This window comes from Rana temporaria, chromosome 1, assembly GCF_905171775.1.
Source record: "Rana temporaria chromosome 1, aRanTem1.1, whole genome shotgun sequence".
Taxonomy (NCBI): Eukaryota; Metazoa; Chordata; class Amphibia; order Anura; family Ranidae; genus Rana; species Rana temporaria.
In genome coordinates, this window is record NC_053489.1 from 615,750,407 (window position 1) to 615,774,001 (window position 23,595).

The following is a 23,595-nucleotide window of genomic DNA, read 5'->3' on the forward strand; positions in this document are numbered from 1 at the left end:
AGGAGGAACCTGGAAGTATTCACTGTGATCCAGAATGAATTGTCCAGATGTGATGCAACAAAGTCCCTAGCAGCGGAAGCCTGCCAGCAGCACCTAATAAAGAATGTAGCGAACGTTCCTACAGAGTGTCTAAAGAATGATATTCTCTTCCATCTGATCTGGACTCTATGTGAAGATGTGGGATTTCTCCTTCCTGGGGAACATCAAGGAGATGAGGTGCCGAAGGGAAGTTTAATCATCACTCCTAAGGTTCGATCTTCAAAGAAACGCAAAAGAAGAAGAAAGAACAGAGGCAAAAAAACAAAGAAAGTCAACTTTCAAACAAACATATAACCATGCCTACACCATAAAAAAGAGGTGTGCCACTTTTGAGATGAACCAATTAGCTAAAAGCCCTAATAAAGAGCCATCTGAAGGACACACAGTAAAGATCTGTGGATGGACACTTTTAGGTCCTGTTCAGACTTTTTAGTAAAGACTAATAAGACACGATATCTATGTTATCTAATGTTATAAAACCTTACATTATTTAAGCCTGTTATGTTTGGAAACAATTGTTATTATTTAAGTTGGATTTTTAATGTTAACACCAGAAAATGTTCTACAAGTTATTATGTATTCATATTTATAACGTTATTGTATTTAAAAATAATTAATTATTGTATTGTTAAGAAAATGTAATAAAGCAGTATTCTTCTAATAAAGCAGAGAGTTAAAAAAAAAACTAGTAATTGTAATAAATTATATATAGTGTATATGAGGTGTGAAGAAGTTGTATTTTCCATTTATAGATTACCTATAGATTAGGGTGTGCTGTTTTAGGTGGAGGCAGGGCCGTCTTTATTATTGATTGGGTCCTCATGCAATTTCACTCTCCACCCTTACACCCCAAAAACTGGTCCAGGCTCACTGATTGGTTTCTAGAGGTTACTGAACATTATTACTGCTCATTGATTGGTGGCTGAAAGTTACAGTTTTTAATTAATTTTTATCTTTTTTTCATCTATTTACTGTATTTACAACATATCCCTGCAGAGAAACAATAAGTAGCATACTTGTGCACCAAAAACATGTAAGCAGACACAAAAGAGGTACCAAATGTACACACCAGAAACATGTCCACAGAATTCCACTGAGGGGGGCACAATACTGGGGCTGGGAGACCTCATACCAGGGATTCAGGAGGAAAGTGTACAGGTGGGGCGTGGGAGAGCAAAGACCAGTGGGGGGTCAGGAGGGAAGAGTATGGGGGTGGCAGGGCACAGTGCAGGGGTCAGTAAGGCACAATACAGGGCTGGGAGGGCACACACCAGGGGGGTCAGGAGAAAAGAGTCCAGAGGGTGGGGTGCACAGTACAAGGTCAGGAGAGCACAACACGTGGATAGGAGGGCCCACACCAGAGTATGGGGGGGGTGGGAGGGCACAGTACAAGGGCTGGGGACACAATATAGGGGTCAGGTGGCTACAGTACAGGGGCTGGGGGCACACATCAGGGGGATCAGGAGGGAAGAGTATGGGGGGGGCAAGATGGCACAGTGCGGGGGCTGGTAGAGCACACACCAGGGGGGTCAGGAGGGAAGAGTGGGAGGGCACAGTGCAGGGATCAGGAGGGTACAGTACATGGGTTGGGAGGGCACACACTAGGGGGGCCAGGAGGGCATACACCAGGGGCAGTTAAAACCTGAGGCAGTGGCAATCATTAATGAGCCCAATATCTCCCAGTGCTACATGAAAAAAAACCATCTCCCTATTTCTGAGCTAACAGGCAGCACTTCTATGCTAAGCTGCAGTAGATCAGCAGACTTAGCATAGAGGTGCTGCAAGTGAATCCAAGATGTGCTGCTAGATGAGTTTACCTCCATCCGGACACACTAGCTCGAGACTCGGCTCCCCCACTGCTCAGTTCACTATGACACCACCCACATCCCGGCGGGTGCAATCTCATAGGATGTCTATCCCGCCCACTTAAACATCTATAGCCAGAAGGCTCCGCCTCACTGATGTTCCTTTGGTTCCCGAGTGCCTGCAAAATAGCCGGGGGAGAGAGGTAGGGGGAGGTACAGGGGGCAGAGATAGCAGTCCGTGCGGAGAGTGGGCAGCAATCCCTAACACTTGTTGATTCGCGATGTGCTGTGCTGACCGCGGCTCTGATAAAATTCCTGATGGTTTGCGAGTATGGGAAGCGCAGGCTCTAGGGGCAGTTCTATGGGCCCCACAACAATGACTGGGCCCAGGGCAGCTGCCCCTTTTTCCCTGGGCTAAAGACGGCCCTGGGTGGAGGTGCGAGCTTGATAACATTTGTATCTATGATAATTATTTAGACTGGATTTTTACTGGGTTTTCATGATGTATTCATTATGAGAAAAGAATATGGAAAGGGAATGCAAATTTAGGACACCACATCCCAATGGATAGATACAAGTAAAGGGTATGAGGTCACAGGCCCCGGGACTTTTAAGGTGTCAAATGATTGTACAACCAGATGAACACTGATTGAACAGAATTCAATTTAGAAAAAATGTTTTAATCAAAGAATAAATTAAAAACACAAGTACATTACAAATCATTGGTCAAATGTGTCCTAAAAACAGCATTGCAACAGATGGTGCGAGTGCACTCTACATGTTTCGCTCAGAAGAGCTTCTTCAGAAGATTAACCATGGCATCTATTATGCTGAAGGCAAACAAAGGAAAATAATTGAATACTCATGTAAAACATTAAAATATAATAATGTTGAATATTGGCATAGACAAAAATGAATATGCAGTTATAATGAAATAAGTATATAATACAATCATTGAAAAAGGACATAGTTTTCAAATTTGGGAGCAGATGATGCATTAGGGAGCTTACCCGATACTGCATGAGATAGCTTTCAAAGAATATGAGACAATTCTGTTTTTAAAAAAAAACACTCTAATGACAAATGCAGTGTGATGCAATTCCAGCCCAGGTGGGGCTGGAATTGCATCACACTGCACTCATCATTAGAGTGTTTTTTTTTTCTTTAAATGTAATTGTCTCACATTCTACATAAAGTGCAGTATGTTCAAAAATAATCAGTAATGTGAGAAACAAACTAAAATCCACAAAGTGAGAAACAAACTAAAATCCACAACTGGTACATAAAATCATGAAAGTAATCAGTTCAGATAATAAGTAGACATAGGCCCCGTACACACGACCGGATCTGTCCGCTGATATTTGTCCGGCGGACAGTTTCAGCGGACAGATCCGGTCATGTGTAGGCCCGACCGGACAATTGTCCGGCGGATCGGACAGTTTCCAGCGGACAAAAATTTCTTAGCATGCTAAGAAATCTGTCCGCTGGAAACCTGTCCGTCGGACGTGTTCGGTCGTCTGTACAGACTCACCGGACATGTCCGATCGGCCGCCATCCCTCGCATGCGTCGTACTGATTCGACGCATGCGTGGAAGCTTCGAACGTCAAGGCCGCCCACGTCGCCGCGTCACACGTTCCCGCGTATTGTTTACGCGCGGATTTCTGTCTGATGGTGTGTACAACCATCAGACAGAAATCTCCGGGCGGACATGTCCGCTGAAAACGGTCCGGCGGACCGTTTTCAGCGGACTGTCTGTCTGTGTGTACGGGGCCTTAGACGGCACAATGTCTTATGTAACATTCAAAAAGTGCAAGGTGCATATAATATAAGGGAATGTCCGTATACTCCAAATAGGCAAATCTACATATAAGAAAAAAATCCAGACGGAAAAAGGAGAATGTAAACTAGTAGTCAGGCTTCTGTAACTCCAGCACTGTTCAAAACAAGAGAGATCACAAACCGCTTACCAGAGCTCCATGACCATTTAATTCCGAATAGTCATAATGCGCGTGCACATTGCCTTTATTATTATAAGCACATGGCACTTTTTGAATGTTACTTATGACATTGTGCTGTCTATGTCTACTTATTATCTGAACTGATTATTTCCATTATTGAACATTATCTCTTGCACATATTGCACTTTTATATGAATTGTGAATTTTGTTTTATTACCACTTGCATTACTGCGCACTGCTGGCACAGTAATTGGTGACTCATGAGAAGCTCCCAATCGCTTCTTGCACTTGGGAGTTTTCCAATCATGTGACTGCTGTGACAGCCAATCAGGTGGATGGTGCATCTGTCCCCCAATGGCTCTAAGACGAGAACTGAGCGATCAAACACATTGATTGGTTTTCATAGCTCCGTGAACAGAGAGCTGGTCACTAAGTCACTGGCTCTCTGCTCTGTCCCCCACCCCCCTGCACTGACTGGAACGCTGGTCTGTGGAGTGGCTGGCTCAGGCTCTCAGCAGCTCACTGAGAGGCTGAGCCAGGTGCCCGTCCAGGGTTGTAGTCAGAACCTGACCATATTGTCAAGATCTTTCCCCAGCCTGGACCGGCTCTGTGACGTCAGCAGGCTTCAGTCCCCTGTCATCTGCAAACGGGTCACAGGAATTCAGAATGAACTGAACTCCTGTGATCCACAGGAGAGGTTCAGCCAAACCTGGCGACTGGCCTGTTCGCCCACTCCCCCGCTGACCCGCTGACTGGCCTGCCCGCTCACTCACCTGCCGTCCTGATGACTGGTCCGCCTACTCACCCACCAGCCTGCTGACTGGCCTGCCCTCTGGCCCGTCACTGATTTCTTGAGGGGGCAATTGCCCTGTCCCCCCCATCGGCCCCTGCTTAGAACACACATGCTGTCACACAGACACTACTCTTCAGTGCTGGGATCATTAACTCACATAGCCACAGGATCACCGGTTGTTGATATTCACCAGGCTCTTCCTAGTGAGGGAGATGTAGACTCACACCACCATAGGACATTTGAACTGTTCACCAACTTCCTCCTGGCTCTCTCCAGTGAGCTTCTCCAGACCCAACTTGATCCCTGGACTTGAACTTGCAAATAGGCCCACCAGCTAAGCCAAGCTGGGACCTAGATGTCTTCCTAAAAGGCTCTTTTAAAGTGATACTACAGTCTCATTTTTTTTGTTAAAAATAACAAACATGTTATACTTACCTGCTCTGTGAAGAGATTTTGCAAAAAGCTTGCTATGGTGGGACCTTAGCCATTCAGACACGGAGCTGCAGCCTGGCCCCACCCCCTCTCTCTCCTCAATGATGCCACACTGCTGTCTCAGCCAATGGAAGGCATAATCTCGGGCAGCCGAGACTCTCAGGCAACATTGCTGGATCAAGATGAACATAGACTGCATTAAGATAAAAAAACTCTCTGACTTCACAACCACTTTAAGGTCCTACACCAGGGGCAGAGCCCCTGCACAGGGGTTTCCTCCTACAGGACTGGACCCAGAAAGACTACACCTTGCTGATCAGGCCTCAGAATATTTATAGGCTCTCTTGCCACCTACTAGGCACACCTCCTCAGGGATTGACTGGAGTCCCATAAATATTCATTTGGTTCTAGAAACCTCTAGAAGACAGGGAAAAGCAACAGAACAGAAGCCGGCCAGCCCTAATTAATCAACCCCTTGCTTCTCTAAATAAAGTGGAGCTAACTAAATCTACCTAGCAGCCTACTCTATACTAGAAGGGTGCTACATAAGGAACACACCTTCAACCTGCTGATTGCACAGTAAAGGAGAAGACACACACTGATGAGGTCATTCATCTTCTCTTTCTGCTCTCTCCTCCCATCAACATGGTCACTGACAACACGCATAGCTGCTTCCCTTTTCACAGTGCTGCTACAATGAGTATTAGAGGTACCTAATATTTAGGTACTTACACCATCACAATTAGAAATATGTTCAATTACTTTTTTTATGAATAAATGAATACTGGTCAGAGGACAGTACAGACTATTATAGAATATCAAATTTTGATCAACAATGGTTAAAAAAAGAAAAATTACATACAGAAACAAATCATACAATTCTTATAGGCATATTTTTAAACAATAAGCGCGACATTTATCAAACATGTACTGCACTGTAAACTTATGCACAAGGAAGATACAAATGCACTGAATGTTTACTGAAAGTGACATTCGCTGCTTTTGAAATATACCCCTCAGTGCTGCATTGTACTCAAAAGCAGCATGATGGATTTTCTCCAGCTTACATCGCTCCCACTTGCAATACAGAAAAAATATGAAGATGGAACAACACTGTCATCTAGTGGAAAATTTTGAGATAACATCCTGGCATAAAGCTAAAAAAAATCATTATAGGATAATTATATTGTTTAGACGTGGAGCAATTAGGGTGACCACATTTCCAAACTGCCATTCAGGGACCCCCCCCCCCCCCCCCAAAAAAAAATACGTTTTTTTTACATTTTTTTTGCCAGTTTTGGGGGCAAGGGCGTATCATGAAATCAGCGGGCCAGTGTGCCCATAAATTGTCGCTATTTTGCCCCATCAAATGCCAGTGTGCCCATAAATTGTCGCTACTGTGCCCCATCAAATGCCAGTGTGCCCATAAATTGTCGCTACTGTGCCCCATCAGATGCTGCCACCCAGTGTCAATTGCCCCTATTTGCTCACCTTTTGATATGAAGTCATATAATGGAGATGGAGTGGCTGTCTGACTGACTCCTCGTCTGGTCACTGGTGGTGGTGGGGGGTCTGAGAGGCAGAGGAGGGGGGTCTGAGAGAGGGGTCAGAGAGGCAGAGGATGGGGGTCTGAGAGGCAGAGGATGGGGGTCTGACAGGCAGAGGATGGGGGTCTGACAGGCAGAGGATGGGGGTCTTGGAGGCAGAGGATGGGGGTCTTGGAGGCAGAGGATGGGGGTCTTGGAGGCAGAGGATGGGGGTCTTGGAGGCAGAGGATGGGGGTCTGACAGGCAGAGGATGGGGGTCTGACAGGCAGAGGATGGGGGTCTGACAGGCAGAGGATGGGGGTCTGACAGGCAGAGGATGGGGGTCTTGGAGGCAGAGGATGGGGGTCTTGGAGGCAGAGGATGGGGGTCTGACAGGCAGAGGATGGGGGTCTGACAGGCAGAGGATGGGGGTCTGACAGGCAGAGGATGGGGGTCTGACAGGCAGAGGATGGGGGTCTGACAGGCAGAGGATGGGGGTCTGACAGGCAGAGGATGGGGGTCTGAGAGGCAGAGGATGGGGGTCTGAGAGGCAGAGGATGGGGGTCTGACAGGCAGAGGATGGGGGTCTTGGAGGCAGAGGATGGGGGTCTGACAGGCAGAGGATGGGGGTCTTGGAGGCAGAGGATGGGGGTCTGACAGGCAGAGGATGGGGGTCTGAGAGGCAGAGGATGGGGGTCTGACAGGCAGAGGATGGGGGTCTTGGAGGCAGAGGATGGGGGTCTTGGAGGCAGAGGATGGGGGTCTTGGAGGCAGAGGATGGGGGTCTGACAGGCAGAGGATGGGGGTCTGAGAGGCAGAGGATGGGGGTCTGACAGGCAGAGGATGGGGGTCTGACAGGCAGAGGATGGGGGTCTGACAGGCAGAGGATGGGGGTCTGACAGGCAGAGGATGGGGGTCTGACAGGCAGAGGATGGGGGTCTGACAGGCAGAGGATGGGGGTCTGACAGGCAGAGGATGGGGGTCTGAGAGGCAGAGGATGGGGGTCTGACAGGCAGAGGATGGGGGTCTGACAGGCAGAGGATGGGGGTCTTGGAGGCAGAGGATGGGGGTCTGACAGGCAGAGGATGGGGGTCTTGGAGGCAGAGGATGGGGGTCTGACAGGCAGAGGATGGGGGTCTGAGAGGCAGAGGATGGGGGTCTGACAGGCAGAGGATGGGGGTCTTGGAGGCAGAGGATGGGGGTCTTGGAGGCAGAGGATGGGGGTCTTGGAGGCAGAGGATGGGGGTCTTGGAGGCAGAGGATGGGGGTCTGACAGGCAGAGGATGGGGGTCTGACAGGCAGAGGATGGGGGTCTGAGAGGCAGAGGATGGGGGTCTTAGAGGCAGAGGATGGGGGTCTGAGAGGCAGAGGATGGGGGTCTGAGAGGCAGAGGATGGGGGTCTTGGAGGCAGAGGATGGGGGTCTGACAGGCAGAGGATGGGGGTCTGACAGGCAGAGGATGGGGGTCTGAGAGGCAGAGGATGGGGGTCTGACAGGCAGAGGATGGGGGTCTGACAGGCAGAGGATGGGGGTCTGACAGGCAGAGGATGGGGGTCTTGGAGGCAGAGGATGGGGGTCTTAGAGGCAGAGGATGGGGGTCTGAGAGGCAGAGGATGGGGGTCTGACAGGCAGAGGATGGGGGTCTGAGAGGCAGAGGATGGGGGTCTTAGAGGCAGAGGATGGGGGTCTGAGAGGCAGAGGATGGGGGTCTGAGAGGCAGAGGATGGGGGTCTGAGAGGCAGAGGATGGGGGTCTTAGAGGCAGAGGATGGGGGTCTGAGAGGCAGAGGATGGGGGTCTGAGAGGCAGAGGATGGGGGTCTGAGAGGCAGAGGATGGGGGTCTGAGAGGCAGAGGATGGGGGTCTTAGAGGCAGAGGATGGGGGTCTGAGAGGCAGAGGATGGGGGTCTGAGAGGCAGAGGATGGGGGTCTGAGAGGCAGAGGATGGGGGTCTGAGAGGCAGAGGATGGGGGTCTGAGAGGCAGAGGATGGGGGTCTTAGAGGCAGAGGATGGGGGTCTGAGAGGCAGAGGATGGGGGTCTGAGAGGCAGAGGATGGGGGTCTTAGAGGCAGAGGATGGGGGTCTGAGAGGCAGAGGATGGGGGTCTGAGAGGCAGAGGATGGGGGTCTGAGAGGCAGAGGATGGGGGTCTTAGAGGCAGAGGATGGGGGTCTGAGAGGCAGAGGATGGGGGTCTTAGAGGCAGAGGATGGGGGTCTTAGAGGCAGAGGATGGGGTCTGAGAGGAAGAGGATGGGGGTCTGAGAGGCAGAGGATGGGGGTCTGAGAGGCAGAGGATGGGGGTCTGAGAGGCAGAGGATGGGGGTCTGAGAGGCAGAGGATGGGGGTCTTAGAGGCAGAGGATGGGGGTCTGAGAGGCAGAGGATGGGGGTCTTAGAGGCAGAGGATGGGGGTCTGAGAGGCAGAGGATGGGGGTCTGAGAGGAAGAGGATGGGGGTCTGAGAGGCAGAGGATGGGGGTCTGAGAGGCAGAGGATAGGGGTCTTAGAGGCAGAGGATGGGGGTCTGAGAGGCAGAGGATGGGGGTCTGAGAGGCAGAGGATGGGGGTCTGAGAGGCAGAGGATGGGGGTCTGAGAGGCAGAGGATGGGGGTCTGAGAGGCAGAGGATGGGGGTCTTAGAGGCAGAGGATGGGGGTCTTAGAGGCAGAGGATGGGGGTCTGAGAGGAAGAGGATGGGGGTCTGAGAGGCAGAGGATGGGGGTCTGAGAGGCAGAGGATGGGGGTCTGAGAGGCAGAGGATGGGGGTCTTAGAGGCAGAGGATGGGGGTCTTAGAGGCAGAGGATGGGGGTCTGAGAGGAAGAGGATGGGGGTCTGAGAGGCAGAGGATGGGGGTCTGAGAGGCAGAGGATGGGGGTCTGAGAGGCAGAGGATGGGGGTCTTAGAGGCAGAGGATGGGGGTCTGAGAGGCAGAGGATGGGGGTCTTAGAGGCAGAGGATGGGGGTCTGAGAGGCAGAGGATGGGGGTCTGAGAGGCAGAGGATGGGGGTCTGAGAGGCAGAGGATGGGGGTCTGAGAGGCAGAGGATGGTGGTCTTAGAGGCATAGGATGGGGGTCTGAGAGGCAGAGGATGGGGGTCTGAGAGGCAGAGGATGGGGGTCTGAGAGGCAGAGGATGGGGGTCTGAGAGGCAGAGGATGGGGGTCTGAGAGGCAGAGGATGGTGGTCTTAGAGGCATAGGATGGGGGTCTGAGAGGCAGAGGATGGGGGTCTGAGAGGCAGAGGATGGGGGTCTGAGAGGCAGAGGATGGGGGTCTGAGAGGCAGAGGATGGGGGTCTGAGAGGCAGAGGATGGGGGTCTTAGAGGCAGAGGATGGGGGTCTGAGAGGCAGAGGATGGGGGTCTTAGAGGCAGAGGATGGGGGTCTGAGAGGCAGAGGATGGGGGTCTGAGAGGAAGAGGATGGGGGTCTGAGAGGCAGAGGATGGGGGTCTGAGAGGCAGAGGATGGGGGTCTGAGAGGCAGAGGATGGGGGTCTTAGAGGCAGAGGATGGGGGTCTGAGAGGCAGAGGATGGGGGTCTGAGAGGCAGAGGATGGGGGTCTTAGAGGCAGAGGATGGGGGTCTGAGAGGCAGAGGATGGGGGTCTGAGAGGCAGAGGATGGGGGTCTTAGAGGCAGAGGATGGGGGTCTGAGAGGCAGAGGATGGGGGTCTTAGAGGCAGAGGATGGGGGTCTTAGAGGCAGAGGATGGGGGTCTGAGAGGAAGAGGATGGGGGTCTGAGAGGCAGAGGATGGGGGTCTGAGAGGCAGAGGATGGGGGTCTGAGAGGCAGAGGATGGGGGTCTGAGAGGCAGAGGATGGGGGTCTGATAGGCAGAATAGGGGGCTGAGACAGACCACATAGCGCTGTCCCTCCTCTGCTCACCCTGCCCCCTCTCAGTGTGCTGGCATGTATGTACAGGAATCAGGATGCCTGGTACGGTACCTGATGGCCAGCAGTGTGGCAGCGCCGAGTCTCCCTCTAGATCCGGGGGTGCTCGCTGCTCCGCATGGTCTTTCTTCCGGGTTCCCACTTCCCAGCCAGCCTGTTCTCCACTCCTCAGGCCCGGGCCGCGCGGCGCACGATTCAAGTTCTGGGATGAGGGGGGGGGAGGCAGACCTCATCTCTTCGGTGGTCAGGGAGCTTTTACATCCAACTCCCCCCCTCTCTGGCCACCTTCTCCGAATTCCTGCTGGCCTGGCACGCTCCCGCTGCATAAAAAAAGTGCCGATGCCTGTGAGCGGCGGATTACAGGCTGTGCCCACTCGGTAAGACGGCCCTGGCCGCCGTAGGTGACGCTGCTGCTCTCTCTGCTGCGGCTGGCCGCTGGAGGAGGAGGAGGTGGGGGTGGAGTCGGAGCCGCAGAGAGAGCGGGACACGGTGACGTCACTGGTTGCTACACGCCAAGCGGGTCCCTAGCAACCAGTGATTTAGGAATGATTTAATTACAGCGGCACTGTGTCAGCAGCGGCAGTGAGTGTGGCAGACTGGCAGGCAGTTGATTCCGGGACTCTCTGTTGTCCCGGTTTGAAGGCTCCCGGGACACGGGACAAAAATGTATATTACGGGACGATCCCGGGCAAACCGGGACACGTGGTCACCCTAGGAGCAATCCAAGTTTTCTGTTTGCTGCATAACTTTAGGCTTTGCATCTGTATTTTTGATATTTTATTTTTTAAACATAACAAATATTAGCAATATAAGTAATTCGTATTGCATCATTGAGCATCTTTTTTTATTTTATCTGCACTTTGTGTGTTTTACTGTGTCCTGACACCCCGACTTTGCAGAATCTTTGGGGGCATGAGGGCGAGAAGAGGTACTGGAACTCTGCAATGCAAACTCAGCAACAACACAACATTGTAAAAGACTGTAAATATATTTTTAAAGATTAGTTTACCATAAAAAAATCTATATAAATTTAGGAAAAAACATCAGTGTGTAGGAATCTATAGGTTTTTCCTGCTTATGATTCTTGGCCCCTGGTTGTGTAACAATCTGCCATAATTTGATAGTGCACTTTAAATTTACTTTTTGTAGATAAACACTACTAACTTTCAGAGTGTTTGGCTATTGTTTAGTGGGCAAATTTAAAATAACCATTTTTGATGAAAAGCAAAAAAAAAAAAAATGTATTGCACTTAGTTTTTGGGGAATACATATACAGGAAGAGAAGACTAAAAGTGCTGTCAAGTGTTATATTTGAATTGTTAAAATGCAAGCTTTAACATTTCGAAAATGTAATATTGACAGATAGAAGTTGAACTGGCAGATTATAGTGTCGAAATGTGTAAATATGTTGTAGTCTGCCACTTCAATCTTACAATCTAAGTTCCCTAACTCACATTCATACAAACACATACTAGGACCAATTAGACAGGAACCAATTAACCCAGGGGTCGTCAACTCCCAAGCCGCGGCCAACAACCGGGCCATAGTATCTTTGCAGCCAGGCCATGGCGGGCGGCATGACATTTTAAGGCGGGCGGGCAGATGAGAGAAGTGGGCTGTTGAGCAGAGATGATCTCATCTCTCTTAGCCCGCCAACTTCACCGCACTTCCGCCCTCACAGCATGCGGAATGTCGGAGGTGCGGTGGGGAGCAGAGAGATGACATCATCTCTCATTGCCCGCCCCGCACCTCCGCTCTCCTGCCCTCACTCAAGAACGACCACAGAACCAGTGCCACCAATGCAGTGACAACCCACATTTGGTGGCACTGGCAGGTGATTTGGCAAGTGGAATTCCTCATCTGGTGGCACTGGCAGGTGATGTGGCAAATGGCAATCCTTATCTGGTGACACTGGCAGGTGGCGTGGCAAGTGGCATTCCTCATCTGGTGGCACTGGCAGGTGGCGTGGCAAGTGGCATTCCTCAACTGGTGGCACTGGCAGGTGACGTGGCATGTGGCATTCTTCATCTGGTGGCACTGGCAGGTGATGTGGCAAGTGGCATTCCTCATCTGGTGGCACTGGCAGCTGATGTGGCAAGTGGCATTTCTTAACTGGTGGCACTGGCAGGTGATGTGGCAGGTGGCATTACTCAACCTGGTGGCACTGGCAGGTGATGTGGCATTCCTCATCTGGTGGCACTGGTAGGTCATGTGGCAAGTGGCATTTCTCATCTGGTGGTACTGGCAGGTGACATGGTAAGTGGCATTCCTCAACTGGTGGCACTGGCAGTGTGGTAAGTGGCATTCCTCATCTGGTGGCAGGCAGTGTGGCAAGTGGCATTCCTCATCTGGTGGCAGGCAGCATGGCAAGTGGCATTCCTCATCTAGTGGCAGGCAGCGTGGCAACTGACAAACTGCATCTGGTGGCAGGCGACATGGAAAGCAACGTGGTAAGTTACACACTCAGGGCTCCCACTGATTCTGCATTATGGTGAGTTGAACTATTTAATTTATATTACAATGTAATATAAGAAATAATGTGCTTCAATCATTCTGACACCATACCAACCATGGTGCTGTGATGATTGAAGCGCCAACAGCAGAACACCAGCTATTGCCTGTGAAAAATAGCTTACGTGTGCGTACATCCCCCCTTGTCGGGCCTTGGCACAATTTTCTTCCGTGCAGCCTGTCCCCGGTGCCAAAAAGGTTGGGGACCACTGAATTAACCAACCAGCATGTCTTTGGATGTGGGAGGAAACCAGAATACCTGGAGGAAACCCATGCATTATTCCCAACAAATGTTATGAAATGTTGTACTTTTAATACTATTAGTTATCCATAGAACAATATCATTTACACCAGTCTTTCTCAACCTTGTCCCCTCAGGGGAACTCCTAAACAAATCCAAGTCTCAGGGAACCCGTACTGAAACCCACTGCCAAAATGCTCCTTACATTTGTGGTCAGTAGAAACAATGACCCCCCTTACCATAGTGGTAAGTAGGAAGAATGTCTCCCATACAGTGATTGTCAGTAGGACTAATGCCCCCTTACAGTGGTGGTCAGTAAGGATGAGCTCCGGTGTGTTCGCACAGCCCACGTGCACAGCCCGCCAGGAAGTCGGCACTGCGCTGCGCTAATCACAGGCAGTGAGACATTTCCCGATCGCTGCAGCTGCACATCGAGACAGTGGCCCAGATTCAGGTAGATTTGCCCATTAGTTGCACATGTGAAGAGCAGTTGATTTGCTCTGCGCTGGGGCAAATTGGAAAGATTGCCACCTGATTCAGGATTCCTTTTGTCTGCTAACTTGCTCCTTTGTAAGGCAAAAATCAGGGCTTAAGGCAGCGCAAGTGAAAGTGGGTGTGCCCTATGCAAATTATCTTTTTTCCACTCAGCAGTGGTTTGCGCCTATTTTCAGGGCAAATTTTTCCCAACTGCTTGCACTGAGCAAATAAATAGGGGCAGACCTGCGCAGGTCCTGTGCAAAATTACATCCTGCTTGTTCCACCCCCCCCCCCCCTGAGCAAGGTAATTTTGCCCTTTGCTGCGAGATGGCACCTCCCGGCCCAAAAAAAAAGAGGAAGGCTAATTTTATGGCAGCGGAGATGGAGATCATGCTGGCGGCACTGACACGCCATACTGCTGTTCTGTATGGCGCTGAACGCCAAAATACTACCGTAGCCCAAAGGAGGGCAATATTTGAGGCGATAAACTTAGACATCAATGCCCTGAGCTTTGAGGACCGGACTTGGATGGACATCCAGAAAAAGTTCACGGACATGCGGCGTCGCGTCCGGGACAAAATTAAAAAGCACAGCAGGGGCACCGGAGGAGGACCAGCCTGTTTTGTGCGACTCAATCCGGAGGAGGAGGTCATCTCTCAGAGTCTAGCGCTGGAGCAGGTGGAGGGACTGCCAGGCTATGACTCCACTGTTGGGGACTTGGGGACTGGTAAGTTTTTTGTTTCTCATATCTGCTGTGTATCATGGGAGGGGGTAGAAGTGAACATATGAGGGGGTAGAAGGGAACATGTAACAAGTTTTTGTTTCTCATATCTGCTGTGTATCATGGGAGGGGGTAGAAGTGAACATATGAGGGGGTAGAAGGGAACATGTAACAAGTTTTTGTTTCTCATATCTGCTGTGTATCATGGGAGGGGGTAGAAGTGAACATATGAGGGGGTAGAAGGGAACATGTAACAAGTTTTTGTTTCTCATATCTGCTGTGTATCATGGGAGGGGGTAGAAGGGAACATATGAGGGGGTAGAAGGGAACATGTAACAAGTTTTTGTTTCTCATATTTGCTGTGTATCATGGGAGGGGGTAGAAGGGAACATATGATAAGTGTGTTGCTCCAGCAACATTTTTGTTTTGTGTCATCCACAGATGTTGATGATAAGGCTGGGCCGTCGTCGGCTGCAGGGCGACCCACGCCATCCCCAGAACATCATGGGGTGCAGTCAGGCCCTCTGCAGATCCTGGGCATGTTGGTGGAGGAGGATTTCGGCCAGAGTCCATCTAGGGAGGAGGAAGTGGTGGAGGAGGCCGTTATCCTCAATCTGGAGGAAGCAGTGTCCCTCCAGGAGGATCCCACCATCCCTGACCGACCCATCACCCCCCCGACCATAACATCATCCCCCTCCAGGGCAAGCCCCTCCAGTGTCCCTCCCTCCAGTGTCCCTCCCTCCAGTGTCCCCCCCTCCAGTGTCACTCCCTCCTGTGTGACCCCCTCCCCTTCTGCTCCCTCAGTTCGTGCCCCAGCCTCTCCTCCAAGGAAGGCTCTTTCTAAAACTAGGGGTGTACCCTCCAGCCTCCGTGAGGGTCTGCAGGAGGAGCAGGCCCGGCAGACCCACCATATAGGAGAGATGGTGGGAGACCTGAGGCGGGTGGCGGACAGCCTGGCATCCTCCTCCTCCTCTGTCCAGCAGGCCCTCACCCACCATGCTGACCGGGGGGACCGACAGAATGAGACCCTGGAGGATGTTAGTGGCAACTGCGCAGCCATTGTGACCTGTCTGGTTGAACAGCAGGATGCCACTGCATTATTAACTTCGGAGGTGAGCAGGTTGGCAGGTGCGGTGGAGGCCAACACTGCTGCTGTGCGGGAGGAGGGGAGACTTACCCGACGGCAGTTGAGGATCACCACCACATGGCAGATGAGGATGTTGGGACAGACCAACACCGTCCTCAACCGCCTGGCCAACGCCATGGAGGGCTTGCAGGCACCACCTGACAGGAGAGATGAAGTAGGGGTTGATGCTCCCCCCCCCCTCCATCCCCACCCCATTCTCCACCACGGCGTCTGAGGAGCCAGAGCCGGGGCACCCTTGGGCCAAGGATGTCCAAAAGAAAAAAAGAATTTATGACCATTTTTTTTTTTTTTGGTGGCTCAAATTATGAGCTTGTTTTTTGGTTATGCTCAGATTTTGAGTTTTTTTTTTTTATTGATGCTCAGATTATGAGCTTTTTTTTATTTTGTAGCTGCCCCTGGCATGTTGACACACAGATGTGAGATCCAGAAAGTGTGGGTGCTCTGCTTGTTCAGCTTGTCCGTCTTGGTGCTGCTGTAGTTGCTCTCCAGCTGACCTGTGGCCATCTGTTGCTAACTTGCCCCTGCTTTTATAAAGTGCAAATTTGCCCCGGCCAAACAGCTTGCGCGCTTTGGGAGCAAAATGCTCCTCACACGCGCAAGTTTATGAATCAGTGGCAGTTCCTCATTTGCATATTTGCTGAGGGAAAACCATGAGAGCGCAAGTTGCTCCCTGAGCAAAATTGCCCCTTAATTGCGCCGGGGCAGAGAAACTGCCTCCGTGCAAAAATGGCACATTTCAGGCTTAGCTTGCTTTCTGGGTCACCCGCAAATTTGCCTGGGAGCAAATCCGTACTTGCGCGGCGCAAATCACACTTGCTCCCGCGCAAGTCGTACCTGAATCTGGACCAGTGTCTCACTGCCTGTGATTAGCACAGCATAGTGCCGACTTAGCGGGCTCCTTTTTAAATCATAATAATAACAGAAATCACCCAAATGGCCCTGATAAAAAGTTTGCATACCCTGGAATGTTTGGCCTCGGTACAGACACAGAAGGTAGCACACACAGATTAAAATGGCAATAAAAGTTAATTTCCCACATTTGTGTGTTTTTATTTTACAATTAGTGTCTGTGTATAAAAAGTCAATGAGTTTGTTAGTTCTCACATGGATGCACTAAGCAGGCTAGACACTGAGCCATGAGGAGTTAAAAAAGAACAGTCAAAAGACCTGCATAACAAGGGAATGAAACTTTACAAAGATGCAAAAGGATATAAAAAGTTACCAAAGCCTTGAATATGCCAGTCAGTACTGTTCAATCACCTATTAAGAAGTGGAAAATTAGGGGCTCTTTTGATACTAAGCCAAGGTCAGGTAGACCAAGAAAGATTGCAGCCACAACTGGCGGAAGAATTACTCAGGATACAAAGAAAAACCCACAGGTACCTGCAGGAGAAATACAGGCTGCTCTCCAAAAAGACGGTGTGGTTATTTTTAAGGAGCACAATACAATGATACTTGAACAAAAAGAGCTGCATGGTTGAGCTGCCAGAAGGAAGCCTTTTCTGCGCCAATGCCACAAAAGTGCCAATGAGGCATGACACATGTGTTGTTGGAAAAATTGTAACCAGGGTTTTTTTGTGGAACTTGTACAGTAAAGGCTTTTTGTATGGCGACTTCATCATGCAGCTCTTTTTTTTTTCAAGTATCATCGTATTGGGCTCTTTAAAAACAACCACACAATCTTTTTCAAGAGCAGCCTGTACTTCTCTTGAGGTTACCTGTGGGTTTTTCCCTGTATCCCGAACAGTTCCTGTGCCAGTTGTGGCTGAAATCTTTCTTGATCTACCTGACCATGGAGATACCCAAATTTTCCACTTCTTATTAAGTGATTGAACAGTACTGACTGGCATATTCAAGGCTTTGGATACCTTTTTATATCCCTTTTCATCTTTGTAAAGTTTCATTACCTTGTTACGCAGGTATTTTGACTGTTCTTTTCTACTTCCTCATGGCTCAATGTCCAGCTTGCTTAGTGCATCCATGTGAGAGCTAACAAACTCATTGACTATTTATACACAGACACTAATTGTGATTTAAAATGCCACAAATATGGAAAATTAACCTGTATTTGCCATTGAGCCCCCGTTCACACCTAGGCGTATATACGCCTGTAGTGCGACGCCGCAGCCGCCCCTGAGACGCTGGAGGGATGATTTCACATTGCCCTCTATGGAGATGGTTCACACCTCCACGCCGAATGCCGTACGCCGTACGCCTGCCGCCTGAAAACAAGTCCCGGACCTTTTTTTCAGGCGGCTTTTGGCGTTCGGCATAGGAGATGTGAACCATCTCCATTGAGGGGGTCAGGCTGCATTCACAATCGTGGTGTTTTGTCGCCGCAAATCGCGGTACAAAACGCTGCAATTTGTCGCCGCAATTCGTGGGACAAAACGCTGCGATTTTGTACGCCAAGGTGTGAATGCAGCCTTAAACCTGTGTGTGCCGCCTTCTGTGTCTGTACCAAGGCCAAATATTTCAGGGACAGGGTATGTAAACTTTTTATCAGGGCCATTTGGGTGATTTCTGTTATCATTATGATTTATAAAGGATCCAAAAAACTATGTGATAATAAATGGCTTTATGTAATTGCTATTCTTAAATAAAAGAACATTTTTGAGCATGATCAGTCATATTTTCAATATTAATGCCAACATTTCACAATTTCTGCCAGGGTACGCAAACTATTGAGCACGACTGTATGTTTAATTATTGGTATAATGCCCCGAAAGTCCCACAATTCCTGGTTCTCCTTTTTCACAGTGTGACTGGAACGCAGTAAAAAGAGTGATGCAGTACCTCAAAGGAACAATTCAGATGGAGTTTCAGTTACCAGCAACATCACATCCAAAACTGGTCAGATATGTGGATGCTGACTGGGCCGGGTACTGCACAGACCACAAATCCACAAGTGGATTCATCTTCCATTATGGGGCAGGAACCATAAGTTGGTCTAGTCGAAAGAAAACCACTTTTACTCTATCTTCAACTGAAGAAGAGTACATTGCAGCAGCACACGCATGTCGAAAAGCGAAATGGATTTGTCAACTTTTTGTGGACATTGGGATAGACATGTCAGGACCAAATACCATTTTTTTAAGACAACCAGGGTTGTATAAAGCTTACGCATTCAGAAATGGTCAATCCTAGAACCAAACACATTGATGTCAATATCACCTACTGAAGGACAATCAAAAGCAAGGTGTTATCGACATTCAATACTGCCCATCAATACTGCCAATTCACTCACCAAGCCTTTATTGAAGGAACGTCAAAGCTATTTCCAGAAAAAGTTGAATATAATTTGTCAAAGCGCACACTGTTGAGAAGAGGTGTTGGAAGAACAACAACATGTAATGTAAAGTTGTTAATAAACTGACAATATTGTATGCATTACACCTGTCTATGCAGCAGGTGGCGCTGTGGTATTATAGTGTATAGTTCTTATATTCTTTGCTATAACAGGATGTATTATCTATCTATGCTCAAAGCACTCATTTGTGTTCTCTCTTCCTGTCTGTCTTCATGATGATAAAAGGCATGTAATATATTTCTCCATAAAAGTAAAGCATTCTGCTGTATACAAGAAGCTTTTCAATACTCAGCTAATAGATTTTAGGTGGTAAGGGGTAAAATAACTTTACAGGTGTGTCATGGATCTGCAGCATTGTTAATGTCTGTCTACTTACATCTCTGTGTGTTCTGCTTAAGAGACCAGCTGCCCTTCACCTTGCTGCTTAAGTAATCTCCCCTCAAGCATGGCTCCAACCCAGGCTCTGACTGGGAACACTATATTAACACTATATTAACCTGTGTACTGCAAGCCAGCCTTGATAATCAATATTGTGTATTTGGTTTCCTGCGTGTGTGTCTTGTCATGTGCTCTATGTCTGATTCTGGTTACTAATCTTTGCTTGTTTTTGACTGTCCTTGTCTGCCTCATATCCCGACCTTTGGCGTGTTATTGACTATCATTATCTGCTTGTTGCCCTGAACTCCTGACTATCCCTTGTTGTCCCAAGCTGCTGCTTCCTCTTTATCCTCCAGTAGCCTACTGTGAGCATGAGCTGGGAGACCCTGGGGGCTGCAACCTGTAGCCAGACTGCAACGAAATCCATCCCCACCTTCAGGGGCTCCTGGTGAACACCTGTTGACTCTAATGCCGTGTGCACACGATCATTTTTTTTAAACTTCATCATTAAAACGACGTTGCTCACACACGATCGTTTAAAATAAATGCTCTAGAAAAGCGCGGTGACGTACAACACGTACGACGGCACTATAAAGGGGGAAGTTCCATTCGGATGACACCACCCTTTGGGCTGCTTTAGCTGATTTTGTGTTAGTAAAAGACGATTCGCCCTTTTGGGAGCCATGTCGCACGACCGCGCAATTGTCAGTTAAAGCGACGCAGTGCCCAATCGCAAAAAGTGCTCTGGTCTTTGACCAGCAATATGGTCCGGGGGTTAAGCTGCCATTGCTGACCACCTGAAAACGCTGATGTACAACAGACATAAATCAAGTATTGTCTGTTACAGCGTGATGAATGTGCTTACTCCATTACTCTCATAATTTGCTTCTGAGCATGCGTGGGTTTTTAACGTCGTTTTAGCCCACACACGATTATTTTTTACAACCCGAAAAACGACATTGTTTAAAACGTCGTTAAAAAATGCAGCATGTTCGAAAAAAATTTTGGTAGTTTTCAGAAGCCGAAAAATGATGTGAAGCCCACACACGATCATTTTAAATTACATTTTTTAAAAAAGTTTTTTACAAACAAGAAAAACGATCGTGTGTACGCGGCATTAGATTCTGCGCCCTGGGAAATCTCATGCTTCCGGAGTGACCTGTGTTGGTGCTCCAGAGTACCTGCTTTCCTGATCCACCCGGAGCTCTTTCCGCAGCAGTCAGTCGCAGGGTCCACTACCGTAGCGGTGCACTCCTGACCCCAACAGGGGTGCATCTGTCACCTGGCCTCAGGTGACCTGACAAGGTGCAGTATGAATCCCTATTTATTACTACTTTCTCAGTGTCTGTGAGTAATAAATGCATGTAATATGTTTATTACATGTGCAGCTAGTTTTTATGTTATTTTGCCTTTGTGAAAGATGAGGATTTGTGTCTCCTGTGGTTTTGTATCCAATTTAATATTGTATCTGTTGTTTCTAGTAAATATGAGGAATTTGGCAACTGTGCGTACATAACTCACTAATCATTATGTCATCTATGAAATATCACCATTATTTGTGGCTGTCACGGCTGTATAAATAGACCCTATAAAAGCGTTCATTGTTTCTCTGTATCAAGATAATTATGTGAATTACAAGCTCCAGATTCCAGAACTGACACAGGCTCTGCAATTTGAACATCAGCAGCTGGGTGAATGTGCACGGCTGTATCACATGTCATTTTATCATTAAAAAACCCTATTAGTTCTACGTTTGTACATTCCACCTTATAACAAGATCCAACGGTAGTAGGTTGTTTAAAGTAAACCTGGCATGAGAGAAGAGGCTACCCTTGTTGATTTCCATGTAAAAGTCTATGATGCTGATCCTCTGGCTTCATAATTTTCTGAGTAACTGGCCTGCATCAAGTACGCAGATCAGGAAAGTCAGAGTAAGTCAGAAGTCTTTACCTACTGTGCTGCCCCAATAGGGGCATAGGCTATGAGATGCATAGCCTCAGTTAATACTAGCATTGTTATATAGATTTTATATAGTGTGGTTTGCCTACTATTTTCTCATAGCTAAATCTATGTGTTATCCTATGCTGCCATCTAGTGGCCTTTGTTGCAATGCACATGTTTTATGTGATTCTTTGAGTTACCACATATTTTCAATGTATGAATGCCCCTCCCTGCTTCCTGTGTGGAGTACTTCCTGTGTCATCTCTTCAGCCAGCAAGCCACATGTAGAAGGACACTCATGTACTCTGCTCAGTAGGTAGGAAAGGCATCATCTTTTGACCGCACAATACTATCACCATTCATCTGCTGTTCCTGTTATCTGCTGTAACCCCTGAAGTTAAAGAATAAACACCTCTTTTGAACGAATCGGTATTGACGAGTTCAGCTGTCTGACAAGGATTGTCCGCAGTGAGTATATCTGCTTATACAGGCCAGGCATAGAGGTCTCAGCAAGGGATATATCGCTATCACAACAATCGGAGTCAGAATAGTCAAAAGATGCATAGAATTCTTACAGCATGCTGGGTATATGTGTGTGCCTAATCTGCAATCAAGCTCAGTGCCAGCCGCCATCTTGTGAAAAGCACATGGTCGCACAAGCTTACTGCGCTTCATGTGAATGTTGAAAGCGGTTTCTCTAATTGAACTGTGTTACCCCACCTGTCTAAGCTGCTGTTCGTCTTCTTAAAGAGACAGTACCATTTTTTACAAAACCGTGAGAAATGTCTAGACAAGGCTCTGAACACTCTTTTACGGCTGAACCAACGCAGATTCATCATGCCTCTGAACCCGCAGACGTACAGGGAGCAGACTCTGCAGATATTGCTGAACAGAGTGTAAGACCCAAGCGTACAATAAAACCAATACAGAAACTCAGAGAAAACTATGAATACACTAGAGATAAGTTCTCCAGCAAGCTATCGGACTTCTGGGACAGAACTTCACACTGCATGTCAGTTTTGCCACACTTTAATGATCAACCGGCTGAACTAGGAGATTCTATCGCCTATCTGCTGCGTATGAACATTACCAACGGCTGTCTGCAAAATACACTGCCTTCTTGCAAGACTGTAATATAGAGGACTCTTCAGCAGAACTGACCAAGACTGATGCATTGAACCAACAAAGGGATCTCTTAGTGCAAAATGCTCAGTGTAAGGCAGAACTCCGCATTGCTCAACTGCAAGAGACCAGATCTCACAGATCAACATCAACCAAGCACACTGCACGTTCTTCTAGATCCTCTCGCTCCAGAAGTTCAACATTAAGCGACAAGCTAATAGAGGCCCGCGCTGATGCTGAATCCAAAAAAGCGCAAAGCTCCCTTGCTAAGAAAGAAGCAGAGATGAAGGCCCAAAGCAAAGCTCTTGAAGCAGAGATGGAAGCCCAAAGCAAAGCTCTTGAAGCCCAGAGCAAAACTCGCCAAGCAGAGATGGAAGCCCAAAGCAAAGCTCTTGAAGCCCAGAGCAAAACTCGCCAAGCAGAGATGGAAGCCCAGAGCAAAACTCGCCAAGCAGAGATGGAAGCCCAGAGCAAAACTCGCCAAGCAGAGATGGAAGCCCAAATAAAGATTCTGCAAATAGAGAAAGAGGAAGCAGGTGCGCTAGCAAGGCTGAAAGTCCTTGAACAAGCAATGGGTCAAAGTACTAATTCAGACTGTCTTATCCCAGCAGAACTGGAAGATCCAATTGATCGCACCAGTGATTATGTGCTAAAGCATAATGTTTACAAAGATACAGAGTCATCTCCTGTACCTCCTACTAACAACACTGTTCTGACTCTCAACTCAGGGACCTCCCAGCTCCAAATGCCTGAGTCTCCTCAAGTCCACAACGCAAGAGCATCTACGCAGCAAACCACATCAACTCCTGCCATCAACAAGGTGACTTCCAGCGACAAGCCGCAGCTCCAGCCACAGCCAGCAGAAGCCTTAAAGACTACACCAAAGTTAAGCGCTCATGCAACATCATTTCATCCTGGTAAACCTCACCCTTCTTCACCAGAGAACTTTCACACCCAAGGGGTTCCACAGATTACTTTGGCACCAAAGAGTGAGAGATCAGACTTGAATGACTTAGCCAGCTATATGGTGCGCCGTGAGCTCATTATCACCAGCCTCTCAAGGTTTGATGACTGTCCAGAGAGCTACAGGGCCTGGAGATCAACCTTCAAGGCTGCTATTGCTAATTTCAACCTTACTAGTAAGGACGAACTTGATTTGCTCATAAGATGGCTGGGGCCAGAATCTGCAAATCGCGTTAAAAGACTGAGGACAGTACATGTTGACCACCCAGATGCAGGTCTTGTTGCCACATGGGCAAGACTTGAGCAAGCCTATGGTAGCTCAGAAGCCATAGAAAGCGCTCTATT